This window comes from Gossypium raimondii, chromosome 8, assembly GCF_025698545.1.
Source record: "Gossypium raimondii isolate GPD5lz chromosome 8, ASM2569854v1, whole genome shotgun sequence".
In the NCBI taxonomy this organism is placed as follows: domain Eukaryota; kingdom Viridiplantae; phylum Streptophyta; class Magnoliopsida; order Malvales; family Malvaceae; genus Gossypium; species Gossypium raimondii.
Genome location: NC_068572.1, coordinates 47,729,747 through 47,742,726, shown reverse-complemented (window position 1 = coordinate 47,742,726; position 12,980 = coordinate 47,729,747). Strand labels below are relative to the sequence as shown.

The 12,980-nt window shown below is 36.0% G+C and overlaps 1 pseudogene; it reads left to right on the top strand.

Annotated features, from left to right (window-relative positions):
• The first annotated feature begins 1,501 nt into the window (after positions 1 to 1,501).
• On the top strand, positions 1,502 to 3,139 carry LOC128043114 (UDP-glycosyltransferase 73C25-like; annotated as a pseudogene).
• Positions 3,140 to 12,980: the final 9,841 nt, after the last annotated feature.

Below are 12,980 nucleotides of genomic sequence, written 5' to 3'. Positions count from 1 at the left end.
TGATAATTAAAATATTAAAAAAAAAGCCTTCAAAACAGAATTTGAATTTGAATGAAAAAAATAATATTCAGTTTCCTTTGTAAATTTTTAGCCACTAATTGAATGAAAATACTTAAATATGGAATGCCAATGCATTTATTTTACGGTGTTAAGTCTTAGCATTTGATTTAATATTTAGATTTTATTAATAAGTATTTTCTCGATTAGTATTGTTGGTGTAATAATTTGAAGGACATCTTTGAGTGTGTAGTATGCTTCGTTCCTCTATCCTAACTTTTTTTTTAGTACTACATAAGATTAAATAGGGTTATGTTGTTTGGATTTGTTATATATATATTGGATTTATTTTTTGCTTTGTTATTCTTTCTATTTTACTATAAAAGTAGAAGGCATCATCAGGTAAGAAGTGTTTCTCAATATAAAATTAAACAATTTTTTTTTCATTTTAATCATAGCAAAAGATACAAATGATTTTATGCTCCAACCATTTACTGATCTCTTCAAGGTATAATTTTGTATTTACTACTGAATTCTTTCTTGGAAATATGTACTTTAATGGAAGCCCCCCCCCCCCCCCAAAAAAAAAGTGAAAACAGCAACAAGACAAAACATTTATTGAATAATAATGTTTGCTTGTTACTGGCGCTTTGTTTGAAGTTGATGATGGCAAGATTGAGTTGCTTTTGCCCCAAGTCAAGGGAAAAGATTTGGCCGAGCTTATTGCTGCTGGAAGAGAGAAATTGGCAGCTATGCCTTCTGCTGGAGCTGCTGGGAGGTTACTGATGCAACCGTTGGAGTTCCTGCCGCTGCTGAGGCCAAGAAGGAGGAGATAGTTTAACATGATTCAGATGAGGATATGTGTTTCACTCTATTTGATTGAGGAATTAGAATATTGACCTTTATAATTTGAGGAATTAAGCCCCCATACTTTGTTTTTCTCTTTATCAGTTGAGGGGAATCAGTATAGGGTAAGACCAGCATTGGTAAACATGCTGTCTATTGCATTTTCTTTTCAGACATGGATATGATTTTTTTTCTCTTTATAAACCATTTGGAGCTAAAACCAGTGATAGACTACCACATGCAAGAGCAGGACGAACCCTAAATGAATTTTGAGTTGTAGCCTAAGACACGTAGGTGAAACTTATTGGTGATCGAAGACAATTTTCCAAATATTGTGACCTGTTTTAATGTTGATAGAAAGCTTCCAGGCCTGAACCCAGTTCCACAAACGAAGATATCTTGCTGACCACCGTTTCAAACTTTTTGTTTGTTTGTTCTTCGGCCATTGCCATATGATATGTCGTTCACATAATTATGTCCCAAGACTAGGACTAAACTCAGGGCCACTGGTCAGACACGTACTGAAATGGACCAGACAAAAAAAAGTATATAAAGAAGTACTACAGCCCACAGAATTCTAGTTTTCTGGCCAACCTCATCCTTTTACCGAATAAAACAATACTCTTATGTATGCTCTTGCATCAGCAGCCAAGTATAACATTCTTAAATGAACTTCAAACTTCGCTATATATAACAGTTATCGGCACCCTTCTATTACAAATTAACTTGCGTATTTCATTTACTCGTATTTCTATGGGTTCCTTACCCGACCAGCCTCACTTTGTGTTGTTCCCTTTCATGGCTCAAGGTCACTTGATCCCCATGGTAGATATTGGGCGACTGTTAGCACAACGTGACGTGATTGTTACTATAGTTACAACACCTCACAACGCAGGCAGAGTCCAGAATACGATTGCCCGTGCCATTGAGTCAGGGCTCCCTATCCGTTTAGTGCAGCTCCAGTTTCCTGGCAAAGAAGTAGGATTGCAAGATGGGGTTGAGAATGTAGACATGCTGTATTCAAGGGAGGACTTTTTCGATTTCTTCACTGCAGCAAACAAGATGGAAGAAGCAGTGCAGCAATTATTTGAGAAGCTAACACCACGCCCTAATTGCATTATTTCTGACATCTGCCTCTATTATACTCACAAAATTGCCACCAAGTTTCAGGTTCCAAGGATATCATTCCATGGATTTTGTTGCTTTTGTCTTCTTTGTTTGCATAATATACGTTCCTCCCAGATACTTGAGACCATAACCTCTGATTCTGAATACTTCACGGTACCTGGCTTGACTGAAAAGATCGAATTTACTAAAGCCCAGTTACCGCTTATCCGTGATGAACCCAAGGACACTGTTGAACCAATGATCGAAGCTGACCGAGCATCATACGGGGTCGTCATAAATACTTTCGAGGAGCTGGAGTCAACTTATGTGAAAGAGTATAGGAAGATAAAGAAAGCTTGGTGCATTGGTCCGGTTTCTCTTAGCCACAAAGATGAGTTAGACAAGGCAGAAAGAGGCAACAAGGCTTCAATCAGTGAGCAGCAGTGTTTGAAGTGGCTTGATTCTCAACAACCCAACTCTGTAATCTATGCTTGCCTTGGGAGCATCAGCACTGTAAAGTGCCCAGAACTGATAGAGTTGGGTTTGGGGTTAGAGGCATCGAACAAACCATTCATTTGGGTGCTAAGAGGAAACGATACAACATCAAACCAAGTGGAGAAGTGGATCAAAGAGGATGGATTTGAGGAAAGAATAAAAGGAAGAGGGCTTGTAGTTGTGGGATGGGCTCCCCAAGTACTCATTTTGTCACACCCAGCTATAGGAGGCTTCTTAACTCATTGCGGATGGAATTCAACAATTGAAGGCATTTCCGTTGGTGTCCCATTAATAACATTACCACTCTTCGCAGACCAGTTTAGTAACGAGAAGCTTGTAGTACAAGTATTGAAAATCGGAGTCAGTCTTGGAATTGGCAAACCGACGATGTTTGGAGATGAGAAATCTGGGTTCATGTTGAAGAAAGAAGATGTTAAAACGCGATAGCCCAATTGATGGATGAAGGAAATGAAGGAATAGAGAGAAGGAAACGTGCCAAAGAGTTTGGAGAGAAGGCAAAAAAAGCTGTTGAAGTGGGGGGCTCTTCTTACATTAATATGACTTTGTTAGTCCAAGATATCATCCAACAATCTTCAAAAATATGTTTGGATTAGACTTCTGTCTCACATGAGAGTGAGTGAGAATATAAGTTCTTTCAATATGCATAATACAATGTATACAGCTATTTTTCTTTCGTCAAAGTGTAAAATTATAGCTTTTTTTCTTTTCTTCTTCAAAATCCACTTTGAGTTACCTATAAAGCAAACCAAATAAATAAATGAACAGATGAGATTATGCATGCTTCGTAATCTTTTCTCTTAAAATTATTAGTGTGTGCCATACTTATGAAGCATTTATATGTACTTTGATTTACTTTTACATGGACACTTTTACATTATATATGCATAATACAGTAGGTCTATACAAAATGATTTTGATAACTCTGGGTTTCCTTGTCCGTTTGATGTGGAGTATGATGATATGGACCTTGGTAGCAGGTAATGCACGGAACTCCTCATATAAATCTTGCTGCTAGGAGCCTATCTGGTTCAAGAACCGGTATATTTTTCCAAATAAAGTTTGCTTTCTATTTGTTAGCAAGCCACCCTGGCTGGCATTATACATTTTTCAATATCTAGTCCAGCTAGTACCTTGGTGGAATATCTGTTTGGGATAAGTATTGGTCTATCATCTATAGAGAGTTCCAGTTAAACTTTACTTTCTACTTTTGATAATAATTATTATAATAAATTAATTATCAAGTTTAGCCACTTTGCAAACTTTGTTAGCCATTCATAAATTTGATTTATTGTTGTAATGGCCTAATATTGCCCGACCTGATATAAATAATGAAAACCAAAAAATAATTAAATGTCTAAAAATGTCCAGTTACTAATCAAAAATTAAAGGCCCAAAATTATACCAGATCCAACTAAAACTCAAACTCACTAAGCCTAATACCCACCAGCCAATAGCTCAAATTAACCAAAACCTAATGGCCCAACGCAGCCCAACACAAAAACAGAAGCCATAAAACCCTAGCAAGAGGCTCTCCTCCGCGCCGCATCACCATGCGTCCCCTCCACGTCACCGCACCTCCGTATGCCCGTACCTGCAGCAAACACAAACAAACAAACGCAGCAGAGAAAGAAAAAATAGATTGCATATTTTTTCTATTTTATTCTATTTTTATTTTGATAGGCGGATATAAAAAGAAAATAGAAAGCCATCGTAATGTTTTTACACACGGAAATCAATACAAAAAAACAGATTGAAGGTAGATTTTTGTTTATTTCCTTTTCTCTTTGTTTCGATTCATCTTTTTTTCAAAGAAATAATACAGTTAGTGAATAAAAGGTAAAAAAAGAAGTCTTACCTCTCGACGCCCTCGGATCCGCGAGAAAAGGAGCCAAAAAGCCCTTTGTGGTGAGGCTCTGACCACCGTTCACGGTGGAATTGTGGCGGAGGAGCGGTGTAAAAGCTAGGGTCGGAACTCTAGCAGAGAAACTTTATTTTTTTTATTCTAGAGCTACAAATGTTTTTTTTAAAAGAAAATTTGGTTTAAATAGAGCTTCCATACGACGCCGTTTTGAACAGGGGCTCATAGGCACCGAAACAACGTCGTTTAGGTTATAGCCCGCGCGCGACCCGACTCGCTCTTGGGGGATCCGCGTGTTTCTGAGTTTTGGGATATTTATTCCCTTAGTCCTTCCGATTTTGAGGCGTACTACAATTCGACCATTATTATTATTTTTTATTATTCGCGAATTGCACCATTTGTTTTATATTTGCTTCGCTTTAGTCCTTATCGAAAGGTTGCACGAATAAGAGACCGGGATATTTTCTGTTTAGATCCATGTTTTTCGCGCGCACTTTAATATGCCTGGCATCCTTTCATTATTTATTATTTTTACCCCCTATGTTTTGTTGTAGTTTCAATTCGATCCTTAACCTTTATTTAAATCGTTTTAATATATTCTACATTTTAAACTATTTTATTTTCTATTTTACAGTACTTTATTTAGTTATTTTAAACTTTGGTATATAGTACATATTTTAAAATATATATATACGTTATTTAGTCTAAATTTTTCTTTATATATGATATTTTAAAATTTATTTATCTTTAAATTAATTAATTTTAAAATTTCTCTTTTATATATTATATTAAACTTATTGTGTGTTTTTTAACTTATTTTGTAAATTATTTATTTTAAATTAGTCTGTATATTATTTTATTATTAATTTGCTCTATATATTAATCATTCTAAAATTATTTTAGATTCTTTGCTTTAAATTAATTTATATTGATTATCTAAAACTCATTCTCATATAATATTCATTTAAATTTTTATCACCTATTTAAATCATTCTATTTAAATCATTTTAATTTTTATTTCATTTTAATTTTGTTCATTGCAACTTAATGTACGTATTATACATATATTATTGTATTAAGTTCTCAATTTTATATGCATTACTTATGTAGATTACTATATAGTATTACTGTAATGACCCAAAATTCATGGGCATTGGAAAAATATAATATCGGGCCTCCGTCTTAGTAAATTAAGTTAAGTAAATAATTATTAGAAATATTTATGAGACTAGTTGTGTGTTTAATTAGATTTTTATTTTGTGAATATAGATTAATTTAAAGTAATTAGGAAAAGGATCAAATTGAATAAAGAATGAAAGCCTAATTATAGATTAAAAGAAAGTAAAAAGGGCTAAAATGGAAATTAAGCCATTTATATGAAATGAGGCGGCATATAAGCATTAAAATTTAAAACACAGCCATTTTCTCTCCTTTTGGCCATCAACAAGGCACTGCCTTTTAGCTGTTAAAATTCTTTAATCACTGAACTCCTTCTTCAAACTCATCTGAACCTAATAGTACCTTCTATCAGGTTTAATTTCTGATGTGCAGGATCCATAAGTATGGCAAGCACAGAGCATACTCTTAAACTTTATGAGAGATTTTCTTCCATAGAAATTCTATTTTTAAGTAAGAAGAGATGAGAGGGATTTAGAAAGCCATAGATTTTAAAACTCGTCTGGGTTTTATTTCAAAGGTTACTCTTATTTTACAACTGACTCTTCTCCATTCTTATATAGAGGAGGATTAAGATAAGCAGATAAGAAGGAATCTGCTTTTCAGATACAAAGGACATGACTCATACATAAAGGACATAAGCAGATAAGAAGGAATCTGCTTTTACATTAACTTATCTATTATTGATGCATCTGTATCCGTATCATAGTCTGTATCAATATCAGAGGTGATGTTGAGTTCTTCCACTTTCTGTCTTTTCTTTTCACGGGCTCTGTAACACCTAAATTCCAGCTTTTCAATCCTTTTTTCCAGGTCACCTGGTGGTATCACATCATCATTATTGCTTCTGGGAAGTGGATCTTGTGAAACATTTGGTCCTTCTTCATCCTTCCAGACATGTGTGTCTTGAATTATCTGGCTGCAATGCATAGGATAATCTTGAGACCATTCTTTTGGATCTGGTATGTTGGACCAATACTCATTCAGGGCTTCTTTCAGCTGGTTTTGATAAGATGTCGGTGGATTCCTTTGAACATCCCATGGGGCTTCTCCTGAAGGCCATATTTCTGAGGGAATTATCTTATTAATCTGGCACAAATATTTCTGAATTTTTTTGAGATCAAAAGGATTCTTATAAACCTCTTCAAAATATGTATTATGGATTTAGGAACTAGGAAGAGAGGCTAACTGTGTCGCTGTTCCATTTTGCATGAAGTATTGAGGTTTATAGAAGATGATTACTATCCATTGGACACGGGTATTTTTGTAAAATTCAAACATGAGCATATCTACCCAATATTCTAAAGGATAGAACCATTTTAAAAATGTGGCTAGGTTTTTCATCTCAGGAGTTTCTTCATTGCGGATTGCCATGGTTAAGAAATGTTGGAGGTCAGGCATAAAGAACTCTATCCCTATGTGAAAGAGATGAGTTAAGTACCAAAACATCCATTTCAATTCTTCAGGAAACTCACCAAATTGGAACTTGATAGGATTTATAAATGGGTAATCAGGATGAAGTCCTAAAGGTTTAAGAAATAATCCTCCAAAATTCCTAAAGACATCTAATTGATATGATAGCATCATGTTCATGGCTTCTTTATGGAATTTTTCTCTAGGATTAGACTTAAGACTTCCGGAGGGTGGTCTGGATGGGAATTTGGTTTACAGGGAAGGGAAAAAGGTGAAGGTGGTTGCTGGATTTGTTTCTTTTTTTCTTTTGAGGAAGGAGAGGGTTGAAACATGAAAACTTCAATAGGATTTGAGGTTTGGTTTTGAGTGGGTTTTTCAGTGGTTTCGGGTAACCTGGTGAGAATATCTGCAAGAACATTGTCTTTCCCTTTAATGTGAATAACATCAAAAGAGAATCTGGAAAATCATTCTGCCCACCTGAAAATCTAGGAATGAGGAACTTCTTTCTGTTTAAACTTTAACATCTTTGGGAAGGATGACATGTCCATTTCAACAAGAAAATGATATCCTGTCAGATGAAATTGGAATTTAGTAATTCCGTATTTCACAGCAAGGATTTCCTTGAAAGTGGAGTGATAATGGATTTCTGCATCTGTGAATCTTCCACTTTTATATCCACACAGTTGTCTCTTTCCATGTTTTTCTTCAAAGAGAATGGCTCCCCAATACTTGTCACTTGCATCAGTTTGCAAAATTCTTTTTTCTGCAGATGGGATCTGTAATGGTGGTAAATGGCTTGTTTTCTCCTTGATCTGCTGAACAGCTTTTGTCTACTTGGATTTCCAAGGAGGTGGATCTTTTTTGAGCATTTTTCTCAGAGGATTTGTTAATTTGGCTATCTTGGGAACAAAATCCCTAAGATAATTAACTATCCCAAGAAATTGTCGAACTTGCTTCTGAGAGAGATTTGTATCAGGACATTTCTTCAGTTCTTCTGCAATATTTGGACATGGCTGGTACATTCCATTTTTGATGATCATCCCAAGGAACTCTATCTCTTGCTTATTGATTTGCATCTTCCTTTCAAAAAGCATTATTCCAAAATCAAGAATAATCTGCTTGAATTTGTTGATAAGAAGTGCATGATCCTGTTCATCAGGGCTGTAGAGGAGGATATCATCAATGTAAATTAGGGCCTGATCCATGATAGGTTGGAAAATTCTGATCATGGCTTTTTGAAACTTTGAAGGGGCTGTTTTGAGTCCAAAGGGCATCACAGTCCATTGAAAATGTTTGTTTGGTATACAGAAACCTGTCTTGGGCCTGTCTTCAGGTTCTATACCCAATTGCCAAAATCCCACTTTAAGATCAAACTTTGAAAACACCTGGGCTTTCGCAAGACTAGAGAATAGGCAATTTCTGTTGGGTAAAGGAAATTTGTCATCTTGGAGAAAATGATTGAGAGGCTGATAATTGATTACTAGTCTGAGCTTTCCACGAGCTTGTTCAGATCTTTTGTTGACATAGAACGCTTCACATGTCAATTGTGAATCTGAAGCTTCTATCAGTCCTTCTGTCTGTAGCTGTTGGCATTCTTGTTCAGCTAATTTGAGATGGTCTGGATTCATCCCGATATGACTGGCTTTTGTAGGATTGATATCTTCATTTTTTTTGAAGGGAATTTTGATGAAGAATGTTGAATTTTTCCACAAAGGATGATTGTATTTCTTCAGGAAATCTGAATGAGATTCCGCACACGTTCTATGCTTTAATTCTCCAACAACTTCTTGAATCTTGTCAGCATCAATAGTAAATAATCTGGGAATTGGAACATAAGGTTTAAACATTTGTTTATACCTTATTCCATCTGGAAAAATTCTTAATTGTTTGGCTTTAAGATATAAATCAAAACCAACAATAAGATCTTTTCCCGGAAGTTGTGATCCCAAGACTGTAGTGATAATGGAACATGTTAGGAAAAACTGGATCTTGATGGGCTTACTTCTTAAGTCTGTTGAAAAGACTTTTCCTGATGCTGAGCTGAAATATCTGGTATGGGGCTCCCAATGTTCTCTTGGCAAAATTTCTGGATTCATGATGGATTCTGCCGCTCCAGTGTCAATAAAAGTAATTACAGTAACAGGTTTACTGTATTTACTTGTATAGATAGAAACTGGAATGTGAGGGTGTGGCTTCCATGGATGCTTCTTGAGAAAGAAGAGAGAGAGAACAGCAATTTTTCTGAGGCTGTATCATCAATGATGATTCTGATAAAGAGAATTCTGAGTCTTCTGAATCACTGGATACAAAGCTTTGAATAGCACATATTGATTGATCATTAGGCTCATCATCAATAGAGAATAAGGACTCTATGTCATCTTCATCTGTTATCTTGACTCCTGATTTTTGTTGGATCTGTCTGATCATCTTTGCTCCTTTCTTGTTCTTTGGACAATCTTTTGCAAAGTGACCTTTTTTGTTGCAGATGTAGCACCTTGTGGATTTGCCCTTTTTAGAAAATCTTTTCTTTTTCTTGAGATATCTCCATCTGAATTTCTTCTTAGATCCCATCCTTCTGGCTCTTTCTTCTTTTTTGAAGTGCTTCTTTTTCTTTGTTGGACAATAACATGATTTATCCTCTTTGCCGCATTTAATCTTCAAATGTGAATCAGTGCAGGCTTTGTCTATCCTCTTGTCTCCATAGAGATAATCTTTAAAGACTTTTCTTCTGTTGCAGATATCTTCAAGAGCAATAAAAGTCTCTTGCTGAATTTCTCCCATAGTTAGATTGAGGATATTTTTGTTTTGCCTATAAAGATTTTGATTAATTGCGACTTGAATAGGATCTGGAAGGGATGCAACAACTGCTTGCTTCAGGCTTGGTTCTAATCCAAGAGCATAAAAAAGCTTCATCATAACATAAAAATGTTTTGATAAATCTTTCTTCTGATAAGAGTAGCATTTTCTTTTGAAAAACTCCCTTCTCTTCAAAGTTAACAGATCTTCAGGATTACCTATAAAGTAACTATGGATAATCCTTATGTTTTGTGAGAAGTCTGTTAATACCAGAAACTGCAATTGATCTGCTTGAGTAACTGAATTCCACCAATCTTTTAACATTCCTGTGAATCTTGAAACAAATTCAGACAGGATGTTGTAATGACTCTCTTCTGTAAGCCTCCTGGTATCAAGCCATGAGTGGAATTCTTGTAATCTCGCTGGCCATTTTGAGATTGGAATATCATCTAAAGTGAAGACCATCTTTGTTGTAGAGACATGTGGAGTTGTTCTGACATTTGATGGTTCTGTTTCAGTTATATCTTCATCTGATGGTTCTTCTACTTTTACTCCTGGAGTGGCCATTACTTCTGGCAGATCTGATTGATTGTCATCAATTTCCTCTTGCGAAAAAGGATTAGATTGTGTTTCAATAGATTCAGAGTCATCAGTTCCTGAGAAGGATACTGAATCTTCTTCATTTGGGACAGGTTCAAAATCTGGAACTGGGGTCATTTCTGATTCCTTTTGAGCAACAGATATCTTTGGCAAAATATCATGGCTATAATCCCTTAAAATCTTTGATAAAGGATTAGTAGGACATGTGTTATTTTGCAACATCAAAGACTTAGATATCTGTTTTGATGGCAGAAATATTGGTGGTGAAGAGAATTGGCTTTCTTCATCATCATCATCTGCCTTTTCTACTGGTCTCTTACCTCGAGCCTTTTCTTTCTTTCTTTTCTCCTCTTCAGCTTCTTTCTTTTCTTTTGCTTTCTGAGCTTTGATCTGCTGCAATAGTTCACTAATTGTAGCTTTTTTCTTTGGCTCAGGAGGAGGAAAGATAAGTGGTTGAGTACCAAAATGTCGAGGTCCTTCTGTCTGTCTGACTGACGGGAAAAGCTCAATTCCGTTTCTGGCTGGTTGTGGTGGTGGCAGCTTCCCATTTTCTTTCAGATATTTTATCTGTTCTTTGAGGTTTTGGATTTCTTTTTCTCTTTGAGCAATATGGGAAAAGATATCTTGTCCTGGGGCAGCTGGCTCATGAGCAACTTCTTTGAGTCTTTTCTGGAAGATCTTAATAAGGTTTTTGATCATCTCAGAGTTTTCATCTGTCGTTCTTTTGATCTTTGAAACCTTATTATCAATCTGACTCACTTTATGATCAATCTTCTTGATTGCAGCATTTTGGGCTACAGCATTTTCTGTCTGCCAATTTAAAGTGGCTTCTGCTGCTGCAATTTTAACTTGCCTTCCTTCTGCATCAACTTGGAGTTTTGAAGAGATTTTGGGCGCATGGAGATGTTCATTTTTTGTGAATTCTTCAAGCGACGAAAAATCTTGATCATAAGAGGAAGTCGCTGCGTACATCTGAACTTGTGGAATTGATTGAACAGTAGTTGGAAACTTCAACTGGTGTTGCTAGTTACAAGTCATGAACTGATCATTTTTCTGGACCCATTTATTGATTTTTTTGTAACATGGCTGCTTCAAGGGCTTAGCTAGCCATTTCTGGTCTGGTTCTGTTTTTGGAGAAGATGATGGAGATGGATTTTGTGATAAATCTTGAATCTTAGGAGATTGTGGCTTTTTTGCAGAATAGTCCACAAGATATATGAATTTGCCGTTATCTTCTCCTAAGGGGCTAATATCTGGATCTCCATTTATCCATCTCTCATAAAAATCTGATTGTGTTGATTTTTTGCTGGATTTCTTCTTCCTGGTGCGTTTGATGTCTTCATCAAGTTCTTCAAAAACATCATTTCTGCACCCTTCACATGAACAGTTGATATCCCACGGACAATGTCCTGAAGGATCTTTGAAATAGTACAAAGGTTTTCCATCTGGTTGAAAACTCTGGATTAACTTTGCCTCTGGTCCTGGTACTAATTCTTCTGTAGATAATGGCTGGAACATCATCTGAGTAGTAAAAACAGGAGGTGTTGAAAGCTGTTTTAGGTGACTATGATCAAATCGAATTTCACTAGTCCCATCAGCTTTTGTTGTGATTTGACTTCTGGTGGATTTAATCGGCTGGCTATGTTGGTGGATCTGCTCGTAGTTGGTCACCCATTTTTCTGGTAAAAGCTTTAAAAGCTCTTGTTTAGGTATCTGTTTAGGCACATGAATACAATGGGGCTCTTCTTTTGTGTTTACAGAGATCAAAAGAGAATCTTTAGATCCTTGATTTGTCAGCTTGAATGCATGATCTTGGACCCTATACACTATTTGATAGTGCAAGGTTGCAGTTACCGCCGATTCAACCATTTCTGCTCCAATAATCTGGATCTGGACCTTGAGAGCATCAAGCAAATTGGGATCTTGCAGGGACATGGTAAAGTTGGGGAACAGAGTTACCATGGCCATTCCCGAGCTTAAAGTTGCTTCTACCGTTCCAATACAGGCATCCTGGTAGTGTTTGTATCTGGAATCTAACAAAGCAATTCTGTATACTACAGGTTTTCCTGAAGTTTAGTGATAATTTAACGCCAATCGGACTGCTCCAAAATGGATATGAGAATATCCATGTTGACTCCATTCTTGTGGAAAATGAGAGGGGATCTCTAAAGTGACAAATTATTCTTCTTGGCCTCCATAAATAAGATGTTTGTCAAATTTAGAGGACTGAACATATTCTTTAACATTTCTTCTTCTAGTAGTTATAAGGGATTTTATACTTTTTACAGGAGAAAAAGAGGGTTTTTGGTAAGTAGAGTATGGGTTTACTAAAGGAAGATTAGTAGCCTGGACTTTTTCTTCCTCTGTGAAATATTCAACTTCATAGAGGGAGGAGATTTTTCTAGCAGAATGAGAACGGAAAGGGGATTCTAGTAATGAAAGTGGGGCTTTTGTAGTAGATAACCTAGGAGATTCCATGATTCCAAAATCTCATCTTACTTGATCGTAGTCTTGCTGATTAAAGAAAATCTGAACCTTTTCTGGCTCTGATACCAAGAGGGGGCAGGTGAGTAAGAAGCAAGAGATCAGCAATTAACGGTTCTTAACAGCAGGTATGCTATGCCAAAACACAATAATTATTAAACATTATTATGGTTTTATATTATTATTA